We start from the raw sequence: 18,490 nt of genomic DNA, 5'->3' as shown, positions 1-18,490 counted from the left end.
ATTCAATACCATCATCTCAGACATCTTAACCAGCTAACTACAAGACTTAGACGTCTCCATCTCCACCTGCATATGGATCGAAGACTTCCTCACAAATCGCCTGCAGAGTGAAAAATGGTCCTCACATCTGTTCCTCCGTCACACTAAGCATTGGCGAACCCCAACGTTGTGTGCTCCTCCTCTTGTATTCCTTCTACACCTACGACTGCAAACCAGCCCACTCGTCCAACACCATAACCAAAACTGTCTTGGCCTCATCGCTGGGGAAGATGAGTCAGCATATAGGGATGAGATTCAGAGACTGTCTGATTGGTGTTCAGTGAACAACCTGACACGGAACACCACAGAGACCAAAGAGTTAATACTGGACTTCAGGAGGAAACATGACACATATCTTGCCCCTCTATGTACGTCTAATACCCAAAGGCCTCTCCTGGTCCGCCAACGCCACAGCAACCATCAAGAGAGCAGAGCAAAGACTGCACTTCCTGAGAGTGCTAATGAGGCTCAACACCAAAAGGAAGGTGCTGGTGGCCTTTTACCAGGCGACCATAGAGAGCCTGCTAACTTACTGCATGATGGTGTGATACACAGGCTGCTCTGCTGCAGATAAGAAAGAGCTCCAGAGAGTGGTGAAGACATTATCAAAGACTCCACAGAGTAGCAATTTTAATTTAATTGCATGAATATACAGTGACAATAAAGTCAATCTACTTATCTTTCTAAAATAATTATTTCATAATAGCAAACATTGCACTAATCCTTGCAGCCTTGCATGTATTTGCAGAGCTGCAGTATAAATAGAGACAGAGGGGAGGAGAGTAGAGGTGTTTGTGGTTGTTTGGAGGAGGGGCGCCATCATTTAGAGAAGTGAGAGACAAGTTCCTGGTTTGCAAGTGAAGACGGAAGAAAGGATTAAACTATCAGAGCGTAAGATGAACGGTTGTCACGCTTTGATCTGCTTTTTCTTCCTCAGTGAGTACATTCACTTCCTATTTTTATATATTATGTTATATTCTTTATTTAAAGTTGGGGTGAGGGATACATGTGAACACATTTCTGTGGTTAAACATGATGAACAGAGTCACTTTAAGATGTCAGTCATTAGCAGCACTTGTAACATTGAAGGGTTTAAACACTGAGAATTATCAGTAATTCTTGTTATTTTTGCATGCAAACAGGTTTTACTTCAGTTCATTTGACAGTTTGTGACTAAGTGTTTATTACAGTGACAGTAGAGAGTAGACAGGAAACAAGGGCTCTGTGGGGAGAGGCCGTAGTCAAACCACGGATGTAGTGGTTAAGTTGCGTCTTGGCCAATGAGCTACCGGCTCACATCCAGAAATGATCCTTTTCACATTGATCTAAAATCAACTCTTCTAACTGTTTGTTTTATATGAAGCAGAATTCAGTTTCTTTGTGTTGTATTTTTGACCTTATTCATAACAAAATGTTTGTTCTGTTGCTTCAGTCTGACTGTTTTAGCTTAACTGCTTTTGAAACTCTTTCTGGTACATTTGACTAAATAAATATAACTTCTTACTGAGGAGCAGAGAAACATATGAGTAGCAGCTGAAGTCTAAAAGCATTTCAAGACTACAGAGTGAACACAGCGGGTTTTTGTCCGTTTGGTGGTTAGTGAACCATTCAGTTCATTCATGGTGGGCTTGTGTCTTTGTTAGTTTCCCCCGGTGCAGTTGTCATTTTCTCGCCCACGTTGTCTAAATAGGAAATGCACTTGCACCAGTCTGTGCGCCTCGGTTGGTCTCAAAATGAGATGTGGTCAGGCGCATTGGTAGCACGTTGCTATTTTGAGGCAGAGGAAAGCGATTGCGCTACTGACCAACAAAAACCAGGTCTGAAGTCACTGGCGCATATTTCACTGTTATTTTAAGGGCGCGTTTCAAGATTTTAATAGGCAGGTGACAAACACAAACATACAGATGTTTACCTCCAGCTGTGTGAAAGTGTTAAATAGAAGGATTTAGGGGTCAGTTAGGGACAAACAATCAATGTTTATTAAATAAAAAATTCACTGAAAATTAAACGACATAATGCTACATCACAAACATGTCTTTTGAGAAAAGAAATCTGAAAAAAGGAGAAATGTATATTCTAGATAATTAGATTTAATGATGACATTCTCTAGTTTTACATGATTATAATTTATATTGTTCCATCATCCACTTATGTAGCTGTAGCAGAGCTGGACGAAACTTTACTGCCTTTAAAACACTAATGCTATATTATGATATTACAATATTCAAAATCTAAGAAGATTTCTAATTTCATATCATGATATTAATATAATATCGATATATTGCCCAGCCTAAAGCTGGAGTCTTTAATTCAATTCAACCCATATAAAATCAATAACAACAAAGTGGCAGAAGGAGTCACAGACTCTGAGCAACAACCCACATGAAGTCTTCTTCTCATCTAACTTATAAACATGAAAACACGTCTTGTCCTGCAGCTCGTTGAACGAGCCACCAAACAAACATTAACCTGGAAAAGAGATTTAACCGGACGGATCGCTAATTAATGCTGCAGCACATTAAACTGCATGTTAGCATAACTGAAAATGTCTCTTGGACCGTTTAGATGCTTGTTTCATTTTTGTTCCTCAAACTTCCTGTCAGCAACTCACTGTCTGTCTATGACTTGTAGCTACAGCAGTGTTTTCTGTACAGTGTAACATGCAGACTGTCAGCTAATGTCAATCAAACACTGATACACACAAATCAACTTGTTCTTCATTCTAATACAAAACTACTAATAATATATTTTTAAAAAGGTAGACAATTATTTTTGACTTTAAAGAGGGATAATTAAATGTGATTTTACTTCAACTTTATTTATTTATTTATTTATTCTTACTAATTCAAACTACCAAATGTATAGTAACAGCAATAGTTAGTGGGAGTGTATTATGTTGCGGAAATAGAAGGAACAAGTGATCATACAGGCAGGTTTATTTCAGCACCAGACAATTCAATTATTTAGTTTTTTTATTAATTCAAACTAACAAATGTATTGTAACAGCAGTAGTTAGAGGCAACAGGCAATTCAAAGTGCTTTAGATAAAACATAAAAGGCATCAAAACAAAATGTAAAAGAAACAAAACTTCATAAAAATACATCTGGAGAAATAAAAGACAAATGAATGAGGACAAAGATGTAATTTAAAACTTTTAAATTGAATCAAATCATCAGAAAAATGTGAGAGTTTATGCTGCATCCATCGAGTCCTTCCTGACAGAATAAATCAAGTCAAATCACAGACTGGTTGAACTGGGCAGCTCCCAGTGTGACTCTGTGGATCAGTGTGGAAATGTTCATTATTGACTATTTTGTTTTTTTCCAACAGTGCTGCAGGATGGAAACATTGGTCTCATCAATGCACACACCCCCATTTATACAGGAACTGAAGGACGAAGTATCACAGTTAAATGTTTCTTTGAGACGACTGGAAGGTGGAAGTACTTCTGTAAGGTCAAATGTAAACAATACATTTTTGAAAGAGAGGGTGTCCATTTCCAAAGTGGCAGATACAGCATGACATATTATGAGACAAGTGGAGGAAGTCGTCTGGATGTGACCATCACACAGCTGAGAAAATCTGACTCTGGACATTACTGGTGTGGTTTGTACACCTATATTTTGCCAAGGTACAGCCAGGACGTTCAGATCATCGTCACAGATGGTGAGTTTCTACTGAAAGTCATGAAAATGTTTCTTCATGTGTCTGGAGGTCAGAGGAAACATTTTTCTGACTGCAGCTGATATTTTAATAACCTGATATTTGGTCCAATAATCAGTGTGAAGATTGATACAGTCAGTGTTCATTTACTGTCTCAGTGTTTCTAGGAATGAAAATAATAAACTGACTATTTCAATTTAATGTTGCCATTGTTTTTATAAGCAGCCGGTCAGCTAAAGGAGCATTTTATTTTTCTCATCAGGATTTATTTTGTATCGGTGTTTCTTTTTTAATGTTCACAGCTCCGCCCCCTTCAAAACCAAAGCCGACTGTCAAACCTTCACCATCAACAACACCAACAACAGCAACAAAAACAACAACAACAAAAACAAAAACACCAACACAGAGTTCCACAAGAAGCTCCACATCTTCAGCATCTTCCACTGAAACCACTGAACAGTCTGAACAGGAGCAAACTGAGACAACAACAGATGGAGGTTCGGGTACATTTACTTTAATGAACAAACCCCTCCAAATATCTTTCATATTTTAGGTTCCTCAAAGTAGCCACTGTTTGCCTTTATGACTGCTTTGCACAATAATTGTCAATATCATAACCAGCTTCATTAGGTCATCACCTGGAATGATTTTCTATTAACAAGATTCGAGATTCACGTTATTGTCATTTCTGAGTATTTGAAAAACATAGAATGAGATGAAATACTGTTTCTCAGCAGCTCCTGTCACTGCATTAAAAAATAATAATATACATGTACTAAAAATGATAATAGCTCAAATAAAAAACAAACAAATATATCATGTGATGAATCTGATTTAACACAATATACTTTCTTTGTTGCTACATGATGATATTAAATGTGTTTTTTTTTATAGTTTTGATATTTTTCTTATTGTTTTATTTGAATGAGGGGGTGGATCCAAACCTTTGTCTTACAAAATAGAAAACCTAGAAATAAAGAAAAACCTTTGAATGAGGAGGTGTATCCAAACTTGATCCAAACACAAACCTGTTTCTACTGTTCAATCTACAACAGGTGTGCCGCTGTACGTGGGTCTGACTCTGTTCATCTTCGTGCTCCTGTTCTCCGTGGCTGTGCTGACACTCTGCAAGAAAAGAGCCTCTAAACCCAAAGGTGAACATCTGAAACCATTTCTAACAAACATTAAGACTGTTAATGTGCTTCAAACAAGCTTTCACATGTGAAACAAATATTCTTTCAAACTATGTGCAGTTTGTACTCAGCTGGTCTATTTTAAAGATGAATAGTGTTCCCTAATGGTTCAGGCAGAGACTCAGTGTGCCTTCACAATAGTTTAAAACTGACCAATGTAATGAACTTGACCCAGACAGAGAGGACTCAATTGCGCTTCTCAAAGAATTTTAATAACAAAAAACACTCCCAAGGAGGATTAAAAATACAGCAAAAAACACTCACTAGGAGGAGAGAAAAACACTCAAAGAACAAAACTCAAAACTTGACTTTCTACACTCAAAAAACAGAACTCAAAACTTGGCTTTCTTATGCTGAATGACTGGAATAGGAGACAGACAAAAACGAACTGACAGCAAGCCAAGGGAGACAAGGACTATTTAAACATGAGGTAAGGGGACACAGGTGGAACCAATTAGGGGCGGGGTTAACAATCACAATGGAGGGAAAGCACAAAGGGAGGAAGTCAGGATCTGAAACGAGAGGGGAAAAGGTGAGTACAAAATAAAACAGGAAGTGCATGACAGGACTGGACATCAGTGACTTGACTAAACTGAAACATACAAAACCCACACACGAACGAAACTAGACATGACCTGACATAACCATAATTAACAAATTTGACGAGACATAACAACCAAATTATGTTCAGACTGTTACACCATCAACCAGCCCTGGTACCTCCTCTGTTATGATGTGAAAACAATGGAAACTTAAGCATTTCTTTGGATGTTCTCCAGACTGCTGTGATGACACAGTGATAAAACCACATGAGATTAATCTACAGGTGGAAACTATATTACATGTCACACTAAAATGTGATGCTTCATCACTGCTGGTCTCATTTTACACTAAATGTTGTTACAGTTCACGTCATGATTTATCACAAAGTTAAATACTAAGTTTATAAGATGCAGGTGGATGTTTGTTCAGTTGTATTATTACGTTTAACACACACACACACACACACACACACACACACACACACACACTGAAATAGACACGTTTCAATTATGTTAGAGTCATTTAAGTGTTGATTTAAAAGTATTTAATACCTTAAGTTTTTGTCATAATCCTTATTTCATGATGTTACATTTCATGTGTATGTTACAAGTAACACAGACTATGAGGTTAATTGTAACATTTCACTCCTTGTGTTTGAGACTAATGCATTTTCTGTTTGTGTTGCAGAGGTAACAGCTGCACCATTTAATAGCAGACACAATATTACGTCATTAGTTTGCATCACATTTTGAAAGCACTATTTTAAAGGAGCTCCAAGCTGCAGACAGAAAGGTCAACCATGCCTGGTCTCCTCTACTTATTCTAATGATCCTCGTGTTTTTCAGAACATCCTGAGGAAACAGAGTCTGCTAATGTCACAGAGGTGAGTTTAAGTGAATTTGTGACATCTGAGCGTCGTTATTGTTTGTGAAATCAGCTGATATTAATACAAACCAAACCTGTCTTCTTCTTCTGCTGCAGACCAGACGGCTGTATGAGGAGATCAGAGAGGATCAGAGCAGATCTCCTTCAGTCCAAACCTTGGTTATGTATAGCGTAGCCACTGCCTCAGCATCCCGTCCTCTGAGCAAAGTAAGAAATGTATGTAAAGACAAAAAATGTTGTTATTAAGACTAAAACAGTCTATAAGAAATAAACCTTGAGCTCTTTCTCTCTTCCAGACTGAAGATGAGTGGAGTGAAGTCGTCTATACTTTCCAACAGAGCTGCCTCCTCACTCAGCAGCGCCCCCTCTGGTCAGGCCGATAACGTTATCTACTCTGCACCTCGGAGACGCACTGATGCCAAAGTAGATTCACAGCCTCTGTACGCAACTGTTACTTCACCTCAGCAGAAGCTTTAATGCTGCTGACATCCTGTTTCCGCCATCATGCTTCAGGTTAAGACTTTTACTACTTTAGTCTCCCTAAAAGAAGCTTGAAGAGTAAGAATGGATTTTAATGTCTGTGGATGATAACTGTGAGGTTTATGTAATGATGATGATCCACTTTGAATGTTTCTACTTACATCTGAAGTTTTATGACGTAGTTGGTGTATCACTTCATTAGTAGTGGCGCTGCTAATGTAGAGGACTCAGACAAAACTTTGCAGTATTTCTAATGTTTCTGATATTTATATACTGCTATGATGTTGGATATCTATGTTAAATATGCTTAAAGTTATAAAAACTTGAAGTGAATATTTGTAGAAAGGCTCGCTGCAGACTCAAAGGCTCTAAACGCTTTGTTGTGATGCATTTATTACAATGAATTAAGGCTTAATGTTTCTGCAAACTGCATCAGAGTTATTGATGTTCTGCTTTTCTATTTTTGAAACCATTCTGCGGATTATTTACTTTTGTCCATAAACGTAAAAAAAAAAAAAATAGTGAGAAATGTGTGTTATATTTTCTAAGAGGAGGAGTTTAAGGAGTTTACTTTCATTCATGACACTGAAAAACATCAAATCATCACAACTGAGAAGCAGCAACCAGAATGTTAATTGTTGCTTAACAAAATGACCAAAAAAGCCGGTCTCTGTGGACCTGAATGATAGGTATGGGGTAACTTTATTGGGGACTTTCTGTACTGGAAGTCCACCATCAGCTCCTTGGTTTACCGTATGTTGAGCTGTAGCTGGTTCCTGTCACACTATCCTACAAAGTTCTCCACTAGGTCTCTATACTCCTTCTTATTGTCTGTGATGCAGCCAACAATGAAGGAGTCCTCTGAGAGCTTCTGCAGGTTGTGCATCACGGAGTTGAAGCAGAAGTCAGAGGTGTATATAGTGACAGTACAGTTCCTTGGGTGTGCCAGTGTTACTTAAAACCCATCTGACAAGCAGCCTTGCAGCCTGACATACTGCGGCCTGTCTGTGAGGTAGTCCGTTATCCAAGCCAGGAGGTCCTGGTCCAGCTGCATCACTGAGAGCTTCTCAGCCAGCTGGACTGGCTGGATGGTGTAAAAAACACTGGAGAAATCGAAGAACATGATCCTCACAGTGCTTTGTGGCCTCTCCAGGTGTGTGTAAACTCTGTGAAGCACAAAGATGTTGGCATCCTGCATGCTGATATGCAAACTGCAGCGGGTCCTGGCTGTCACAGGGGCCTGAGGTGCTGCAGAACCAGCCTCTCAAAGGTTTTCATGAGGTGTGATGTTAAAGCCACTAGTCTGAAGTCTTTGGGAGCGCTGGAATATACCTTCTTGGGTACAGTCCAATAGCACTCACTCCAATGATCATGAAGTGCTTCAAGAAACTCATCCTACACCACCTAAAAACAAGCCTCCCTCCCACATCGACCCTCATCAGCTTGCTTACAGAGCTCATAGATCCACCTGGAACGTGTGAGGATGCTCTTCATTGACTCTAGCTCAGCATTTAATACCATCATCTCAGACATCTTAACCAGCAAACTACAAGACTTAGACCTCTCCATCTCTACCTGCACATGGATCAAAGACTTCCTCACAAACTGCCTGCAGAGAGTTAAAATTGCCCCACACATCTCCAACACCTTAACCAAATTTGCTGATGACACAACTGTCTTCGGCCTCATCGCTGGGGAAGATGAGTCAATATAGGGATGAGATTCAGAGACTGTCTGATTGGTGTTCAGTGAACAACCTGACACTGAACACCACAGAGACCAAAGAGTTAATACTGGACTTCAGGAGGAAATGTGACACAGATCTTGCCCCTCTCTGCATAAATGAGGAACGTGTGGAAATTGTGCAGACATCCGAGTTCCTGGTCCTAATATCCAAAGGCCTCTCCTGGTCAGCTAACACCACAGCAACCATCAAGAGAGCAGAGCAAAGACTGCACTTCCTGAGAGTGCTAATGAGGCTCAACACCAAAAGGAAGGTGCTGGTGGTCTTTTACCAGGCGACCATAGGGAGCCTGCTAACTTACTGCATGATGGTGTGATACGCAGGCTGCTCTGCTGCAGATAAGAAAGAGCTCCAGAGAGTGGTGAAGACATTATCAAAGACTCCACAGAGTAGCAATTTTAATTTAATTGTATGAATATACAGTGACAATAAAGTCAATCTACTTATCTTTCTAAAATAATTATTTCATAATAGAAAACATTGCACTAATCCTTGCAGCCTTGCATATATTTGCAGACCTGCAGTATAAATTGAGACAGAGGGGAGGAGAGTAGAGCGGTTTGTGGTTGTTTGGAGGAGGGACTCCATCATTTAGAGAAGTGAGCGACAAGTTCCTGGTTTGCAAGTGAAGACGGAAGAAAGGATTAAACTATCAGAGCGTAAGATGAAAGTTTGTCACACTTTGATCTGCTTTTTCTTCCTCAGTGAGTACATTCACTTCCTATTGCTTTATATTATGTTATATTCTTTATTTAAAGTTGGGGTGAGGGATACATGTGAACACATTTCTGTGGTTAAACATGATGAACAGAGTCACTTTAAGATGTCAATCATTAGCAGCACTTGTAACATTGAAGGGTTTAAACACTGAGAATTATCAGTAATTCTTGTTATTTTTGCATGCAAACAGGTTTTACTTCAGTTCATTTGACAGTTTGTGACTAAGTGTTTATTACAGTGACAGTAGAGAGTAGACAGGAAACAAGGGCTCTGTGGGGAGAGGCCGTAGTCAAACCACGGATGTAGCAGTTAAGTTGCGTCTCGGCCAATGAGCTACCGGCTCACATCCAGAAATGATCCTTTTCACATTGATCTAAAATCAACTCTTCTAACTGTGTTTGTTTTATATGAAGCAGAATTCAGTTTCTTTGTGTTGTATTTTTGACCTTATTCATAACAAAGTGTTTGTTCTGTTGCTTCAGTCTGACTGTTTTAGCTTAACTGCTTTTGAAACTCTTTCTGGTACATTTGACTAAATAAATATAACTTCTTACTGAGGAGCAGAGAAACATATGAGTAGCAGCTGAAGTCAAAAAGCATTTCAAGACTACAGAGTGTGAACACAGCGTTTCTTTTGAACGTTTGGTGGTTAGTGAAACATTCAGTTCCTCTTTTTGAGCAGAGAAAAAAAAACCCGTAAATAACGTGTTGTCATGTGGAGAAACTTAGAAAATAATTTACTGATTTGCTTTCTAATGATAATTTGTGATTCTTAAAGTTTCCATTAACAATAGTAAATGTTTGACTTGCAATTAGCAGCACCTAACAATAATTAATAAGATCATCTGTTTCCTGTTACACTTGATGTCGGTCTGGGGAGGGGGGGTTGCGATCGGTGCTGGTCCGCATGGGGTGGGGGTGTGATCGGTCTAATAAGCAGTCACACAAACACACATGTGCAGTCACTGTCTAGTTTGCGCTCTTCTTGCTCCATATTCTGGGAGATTGGATCTCATGTGCGGGCGTCAGGGAGCCGCTATCAATATGCGAGACTCCCGGAAGTTCCAGGAGAGTTGAGATATCTGTAATACACAGGTTCATATATTCATGTTTTTATTGTGCAAGGTACGGCCTCGTGATTGGCACAGCAGCGATAGGGGCGGGTCCTCCTCTTAGGCGGGAACAGGTGTTGTGAATGAACCGGTGCTCAGCTTGAAAGAGCTCCTGTGTGTCGCTGAATGTGTGCACTGCTGACTGAAAGACGTCTTCTGCCTCCATTTATCTGTTCACTACAGTGTGTTGGATTCATGTTAAAGACATGTTGTGTTTGTATTTAAAGACATTTCTATTTGTGGAAAAAATTGCGAGGGGGAATATAAAAAAAGCCTAATCAACCAAAACTTTCGCGACCCCCCTGCAGTAAATCCGCGGACCCACTGTTGAAGACCCCTGGTTTAGATGCTTGCATTTATAGTCACACAAACACACATGCGCGCAGTCAGTCTAGTTCGCGCTCTTCTCGCTCCAGATTCCGGGAGATTGGATCTCATGTGCGGGCGTCAGGGAGCTGCTATCAATATGCGGGAGACTCCTGGAACGTCCAGGAGAGTTGAGATGTCTGTATACTAGGGGTCGCGGACCCACTGTTGAAGACCCCTGGTTTAGATGCTTGTTTCTTTATTGTTCCTCAAACTTCCTGTCAGCAACTCACTGTCTGTCTATGACTTGTAGCTACAGCAGTGTTTTCTATACAATGTAACGTGCAGACTGTCAGTCAGTAGAAGGAAAGTGATTATACAGACAAGTTTATTTGTATCACACATTTCAGTAACAGGCAATTCAAAGTGCTTTAAATAAAACAGGAAAGGCATCGAGAAGAAATGGAAAAGAAACACAAAACTTCATAGAAACACATTTGGAGAAATAAAAGACAAATGAATGAGGACAAAGATGTAATTTAAAATATTTAAATTAAATCAAATCATCAGTAAAATGTGAGAGTTTATGCTGCATCCATCGAGTCCTTCCTGACAGAATAAATCAAGTCAAATCACAGACTGGTTGAACTGGGCAGCTCCCAGTGTGACTCTGTGGATCAGTGTGGAAATGCTCATTATTGATTTTTTTTTTCCAACAGTGCTGCAGGATGGAAACATTGGTCTCATCAATGCACACACCCCCATTTATACAGGAACTGAAGGACAAAGTATCACAGTTAAATGTTTCTTCATCACGACTGGAAGGTGGAAGTACTTCTGTAAGGTCAAATGTAAACAATACATTTTTGAAAGAGAGAGTGTCAGTTTCCAAAGTGGCAGATACAGCATGACATATTATGAGACAAGTGGAGGAAGTCGTCTGGATGTGACCATCACACAGCTGAGAAAATCTGACTCTGGACGTTATTGGTGTGGTTTGTACACCTATATTTTGCCAAGGTACAGCCAGGACGTTCAGATCATCGTCACAGATGGTGAGTTTCTACTGAAAGTCATGAAAATGTTTCTTCATGTGTCTGGAGGTCAGAGGAAACATTTTTCTGACTGCAGCTGATATTTTAATAACCTGATATTTGGTCTAATAATCACTGTGAAGATTGATACAGTCAGTGTTCATTTACTGTCTCAGTGTTTTTAGGAATGAAAATAATAGATTATTTTAATTTAATGTTGCCATCGTTAATACGCAGCCGGTCAGTTAAAGGAGCATTTTATTTCTCTGATCAGGATTTATTTTGTATCAGTGTGTTTCTTTTTTATTGTTCACAGCTCCGCCCCCTTCAAAACCAAAGCCACCTGTCAGACCTGCCCCACCAACACCAACACCAACAACAACAACAACACAGAGTTCCACAAGAAGCTCAACACCTTCATCATCTTCATCATCTTCCACTGAAACCACTGAACAGTCTGAACAGAAGCAAACTGAGACATCAACAGATGGAGGTTCAGGTACATTTACATTTGGAACTGAACTGTAACCGCCCCCCTACAAATATCTTTCATATTTTAGGTTCCTCAAAGTAGCCACTGTTTGCCTTTATGAAAGCTTTGCACAATAATTATTAATATAATAACCAGCTTCATGAGGTCTTTATTGTCATTTCTGAGTATTTACATCACAGAATGAGCTGTCATTAAAGCAAAACATGGCTAATGTGACGAATCTGAAATTTAACATAATATACTTTCTTTGTTGCTACATGATGATATTAAATGTGTTTTAAATAGTTTTGATGTTTCTCTTATTGTTTTACAAAGTAGAAAACAGAAATAAAGAAAAACCCTTGAATGAGGAAGCGTATCTAAACTTGATCCAAACACAAACCTGTTTCTACTGTTTAATCTACAACAGGTGTGCCGCTGTACGTGGGTCTGACTCTGTTCATCTTCATGCTCCTGTTCTCCGTGGCTGTGCTGATACTCTGCAAGAAAAGAGCCTCTAAACTCAAAGGTGAACATCTGAAACCATTTCTAACAAACATTAAGACAGTTAATGTGCTTCAAACAAGCTTTCACATGTGAATCAAATATTCTCTCAAACTATGTGCAGTTTGTACTCAGCTGGTTTATTTTAAAGATGAATAATGTTCCCTAATGTTTCAGGCAGAGACTCATTGTGCCTTCACAATAGTTTAAATTTGACCAAATTATGTTCAGGAGGACTTTTACGAGGAAAATAGATTTTGAGTTCCTGATCAGTTTGGATTAGTCCATGTTGGTTTGTGTCTAAGTTGTTCAGTCTGTGTGTTTATTTACCACAAACTGTCCAACTGCCAAAGTCTCATAAATAAAGCCAGGTGTAAATTTGCTTCACATTTGTGTTGAACACACCTTTTTAAAGTTTGGGTTAGCAAGCTCTGGCTAACTATAAAAGCTGCATTTCTAGCTACTCTTTGTTATAGATTAGTGGCTTAAAGGAGCGATTAGCTGAAGAACACTGAATGACTGTGTTGCTATGTGTGAAAATGTTTTTAACCAGTCAGACTAATTTGACTAATCTTCAGAAACAATCAAAAGTGTTTCCAGAGCCTCAAATGTCTCTCAGATATTTTAGCATGTACTTATTCTTCTGAACTTTGTGTTTTTCAGAACATCCTGAGGAAGCAGTGTATGCTAATTTCACAGAGGTGAGTTTAAGTGAATTTATGACATCTGAGCATCTTTAGTGTTTGTGAAACTATCTTTGAAACAATGGGCTATGTTGGAGATCTCTACACACCAAACCAGCAACTATGTTTGAATCAATAATCACAAAACCATGATTTGAATAAGCACACAAAGCACCAACTATACACTGACAGTATAAATGAAGAACACTTTCAAAGATAATGCATCAAGAATCACTGTTAGTGTTTAAACATTCAGAAAAAAAGTGTAATTCAAACCAAACCCATCTTCTTCTTCTTGTTCTGCTGCAGACCAGCCGAGAGGAGACCAGAGCGGTCGACGGACAGAGCAGATCTGCTCCTGTGGAAAACTCAGCTGACTACAGCACCGTCACTGCTGCAGCTTCACGTCCTCTGAGAAAAGTAAGAAAAAACTGTGGCAGCATTTTAGCTCTGTGGTCAGAAAACAGTAGCGTTGACCACATTGTGGAGACTCTCAAGGGGGTCAGCTCTATGTTCCCACAGCCCGGTTTTCCCACATTTCTAACTTTCTTTTCAAAATTAGGCCCTATGTTCCCACAGGGTTAGGGTTATATTTTACAATTGCATCCATTACATTTATCCCCCCAAATTTCCCCACACTCGTACAGGTCTATGGCACTCAGTGTCACACGTCAATCTTTTCGGCCCAAGTGGGAAACAAACCCCAGTCTCCAGCATGATAGTCAGGCATCAGCAGATTGGATAGAACTTCAACATTTAAATGTTTTAAATTTGTGAAATTTGAAAATTCGGCTCCATAAGTCCCTGATTATGCCCATGCTTAAAGCCCATGTGCCGTGCCGAATCAGATGAATTGGTCAACCCAATGAGGAGAAAAGCCTGGGCTACCTGATCTTGCGAGCGCAAAAAGACGGCGTTGTGCCCGCCCCAGTGCTTAATTTGTAAATTATTGCTCATGAGGGACTTTCACTTGTAGCCTCACAGAGGAACCAGGACACCAAACATGTCTGTGGGACGGAGGAATGTGGGAACATAGGGTCTGAATTTTAATAATCTCTTAGAAAGTGGGAACATAGACACGCTCCCCTCTCAAGGGTTAAAGTTGTAGCTACAGTAAGTTTATTGGCATTAACCATTGATCTGCAGAATTTCATTTTTTGTCAATATTGTCAAAAAGGTAACAATTCAACCTTATGTTTAATATTAAGGTCATAGCTATCTCAGCCAATCACTGTATTTGGTGGTTGCTCTCGGCAACTTATGTTATGTTGTTATTAGGACTAAAACTTGACATGCTGCTTCAGTGTCAAAATATAAACCTTGAGCTCTTTCTTTCCTTCCAGCCTGAAGACGACTCGAATGAACTCCTCTACACTCAGGTAGATTTTTCCAACAGAGCTGCCTCCTCACTCAGCAGCGCCCCCTCTGGTCCGGCTGATAACGTTATCTACTCTGCACCTCAGAGACGCACTGATGCCAAAGTAGATTCACAGCCTCTGTACTCAACTGTTAATCCACGGCAGAAGCATTAATGCTGCTGACATCCTGTTTCCTCCCTCAGTAGCCAACAGGTGAACAGGTTGTGTTCGGATGAGCATCACTCAAATAGAAAAGTAGATTTTTCTCTGTGACATCTGATAAGAAGTCTTTAATAACAACAGTGTACTTCAGGGGGAGAATGGGGTTGGTAGTCACATTCATTAGATCTCAGTCCGCAGAAGGCACTGTTAAAAAGTTTTGGTACTGAAGTTTTGTGAATTAGGGTGAGATGGTATTTTGAAGATCATTTCCAGAATGAACCAATTGACATTGAAGTAAGAAGACATGTAATGTTTTTATATATTTGTCGGGGCCGTTACTCAAAAAATCTCACGTTACTTTAAAAAAAAAAGGTCCAGATAGCTCACCAAAGTTTTCCTTTCTGCTGACGGCCGTCCGTTCACTGCTATCGATACTATGCTGAGTTTGTTTCTAAAAGATGGAGATTAACGAGCAGCGTACAAGCTTTGGCTGCTTGGAAAGGGTCTGCAGACACTCGGCTTGAGCATCACTGTGGGTTCGTAAGAGTATCGCTATTAGCTTTGTGTTAGTATGAGAGGTCAGGTAGGTGTATTCGCCTAATTCATACATGATAATTGAAGACATAATGTATAATTTGGGGCTTTAAAGACATCAAAAGAAAAGGTTGGTTGTGTTTGCTTTGTGGACCCTATATGACGAATTTCAGTGGGACGAAATTGTGAAGTAGACTAATCTTCCAGGAAGCCAGGGTGATATTTCCCTTTGAAGACTCTTTGACAGTGAAAGGAAGCTGTCAGAAAGCAGGAGGGATGACAACATGACAGCAGGACAGAGGTCCAAAATACAGAGACGTGAAGAGAAACCAGCAGGACTGTAACTAAGAAAGTTGCCGACTTTCTTCTTCTTGAATAACTACACGTCAGGTTCCCTCAGGCAAGGCACTTACTCCCTTAAACTCCTCCAGTGGAGCTTCTGACAGCAGCTCAGTGTGATTGTAAAGCTGACTGATGCTTAGAAATGTCACAGAGACCCAGAAAACCTTCTTCTATAAAATAAACACAGAGCAGGAGAGTAAAGGTCTGTCCACACCAAGAACTATAAATATAAATGTGTAGCTTAAAAAACCTCCAGTGGATGTTGGAGTCCACGACACAACTATGACGACACCGACAGTGGAGAACGATATTGCTGGATCACTTTCAGAGCGATTTGATGGACGATAGAAGCACTGACAGCCAATCAGAATCCTTCCTATAAACCATACAGCAGCCTGCAATGGATCCTTTTTGCACCCAGAGCTGGAAAATATGACTATTTGTATGGACTTGCTCACAGCCAATCAATGCAAGCGTTGCATATTAAAACTTTCAAAATGCATTTGTGTTAAAATCTAATCATTTAGATGTGGAGGATTGCATGCAATTTAATGCTTAGTAAATAACTGGTATCAGTATCACTTTAAGGAAACTTGGATTGGTGTTGGTATCATAATTTGTTAAACGACACCCAGCCCTAACAGGAACTAGTGTCTGAAATACTTGTGATCAACACATTGAATCAGCCGCCGCCCTTCCGCTTTTCTTTTTCTGTCTCTGTGCAACAAACAGCAGTAACAGCTCATCAATAATTAGCTGCAGACACAGCTGGAACGTGCAGAGTGTGCTCTTTACAGGACGTTAGAGTTCAGTGTGAACCCTCACATAGTTGTTGTTATAGTTATTGTTCTTAGTGTGGACGGACCTTTTAATGTCTTAAAAAAGAAGAAAACAAACAAAGGTGGATTATTCAGAAGTGGCCGACTGGAGGTTCGGAAAGCTTCAACAGTAGTTGAAAGACAAAGTGTTGATACTAGCATTAAACATGTGACCAGAGAAACAAAGGTGAAACCACAGCAGCCAGAGAACGACACAAACAGGAAACCAGCATATGAATCTAAAAAAAAGTGTGACCTCAGAGAAACAGTTCCTCTTCTCCATTTGAGACTAATGCTACCACAGTACTGACATGCTTCCCTCTTATATGGCTTGTAACCTCGTGTTGGGCCTGAACAAAAGCACATGGCTCCTTTGTTTCCCCGTTTTTGTTTCTAAGGCCTGTATGTAAAAAGCAAGGCCTGAGTTTGAGTTTTCTTCACATACTCAAACACAGAATAGGGCACCAGGACCCTTCCCCCAAGCCTCAAGTTCAAATTCAACCCAAATCCAAACCCAGGCGACCCCCGTGGATTTCTCCTCCCTCATTGGCTGAGAGATACCTGAACTCACCAAAGCTGCAAAAGGAGAGGCGAGGCTGCTCTCTCTCTCTCTTGCTCTTTAAAAGGATCCGAGAGAGTCTGCTTATCACAGACGCTGCTCTGAATTGTACCTGCAGAAGGAAGGAATCCTACTTCGTTTGTGGCTGGTGGACGACCTTTACCTACGGCCCACCAACAAGTCTAAGTTTCTGCGTCACTCCACCAAAACCATCCCACACAGCTGCATCATGCCATATATCTACATCGGTAGATCAACGAATAGTAAGAGGTTTTTCGTCTGGGCAGAGCTAAATTGTGTGTTGTAATGCTAGTTAGCGTTTTATATCACTGCTGTACTAGCTTGTGTTTTGGGATTGTTACGTCCTCATTTGATGACTCCTACGAGTCTTAATGTTTGTGTTTATGTTGTGGTCATCCCGTCAGGATCAGTGTTGTTAAAGCTACTAGATAGTTAGCCCCCTTTGTCATTCAACAATCAGCTGAGCGGTTTTGTTAGCCAGCATCAGGTAACAAGCGTATATCGCCTCCAGGCTGTGCGCAGGGTTAGGGTCTCTCTCTTGATCGCCATCTTCCTTCTCTCTCTCTCTCTCTTACTAACACCACATACACATACATCCCGCATCACACAGCTGTTAGTGAGGTAACAAAGGAAAGCTAAGCTACATCCTAGCCTCATCCTCCTGAGCCGGTGTGTTTGGGAGCGTTTACCACGAGTCGGCACCATTGCTTAATTTTTGTCCTCCTGTTCCCACGTGGTGAGAGACCCTCACAGAGTCCGCCATCCTCAGCCCCCTCGCTCCTCCACAACCACATACATGAGTCTGATACATAAGGTTTGACCTTTCTTTTAACTTTTCTCATCCACCATTCTCTGTACGTTTTCTGCTTGCCATTATTACTGCAACTAATGATTCACTCTTCTTTGTTAGTTTTACTTTTACTTGATTGTATTAGCGCCCCCTGCTGTTGGCTATTAGTGTTGCTTTATCTCACATTTTGGTTGATGAACCAGGCAGGCCGATGAGTGTGACTACCAACCCCGTTCTCCCCTAATGTACACGTGGAACAGGAAGTTTAGTCTTTACCAGGTGCGGATACATAATTATGAACTAGAAGATAATTAGTGTAGTAAAATAAGTTTTGCCTGGTACAAGGTCACATAAAATGCTTCAGGCTGCTTATTTTGCATAATGTTTGTTTGAAATCTGATCTGTCAGGTTTAAAAACTTTGTCCAATGTGTTTCAATAAGCTATTCTGTTTAGTGGATCTGCACAAATATATATTTTGTAACTGCATATTGATATTTCTGTATTTATGCTTTACTGCTGTGTGAAA

General features: G+C 40.1%; 2 long non-coding RNA genes across 2 annotated transcripts; both read left to right on the top strand.

The window, feature by feature from the left end:
- Positions 1-4,791: 4,791 nt before the first annotated feature.
- Positions 4,792-6,458, top strand: LOC128356790 (uncharacterized). The gene is made up of 3 exons (XR_008321198.1): positions 4,792-4,857; positions 6,285-6,322; positions 6,421-6,458. It is a non-coding gene; the product is annotated as an uncharacterized LOC128356790 (long non-coding RNA).
- A 6,899-nt stretch (positions 6,459-13,357) lies between these two features.
- Positions 13,358-14,782, top strand: LOC128356789 (uncharacterized). The gene is made up of 3 exons (XR_008321197.1): positions 13,358-13,397; positions 13,689-13,799; positions 14,723-14,782. It is a non-coding gene; the product is annotated as an uncharacterized LOC128356789 (long non-coding RNA).
- Positions 14,783-18,490: the final 3,708 nt, after the last annotated feature.

The sequence above is a fragment of the Scomber japonicus genome, chromosome 4 (assembly GCF_027409825.1).
Source record: "Scomber japonicus isolate fScoJap1 chromosome 4, fScoJap1.pri, whole genome shotgun sequence".
NCBI classification, from domain to species: Eukaryota; Metazoa; Chordata; class Actinopteri; order Scombriformes; family Scombridae; genus Scomber; species Scomber japonicus.
Note: the sequence above shows the minus strand (reverse complement) of the source record. Positions and strands in the feature narration are given on the sequence as shown.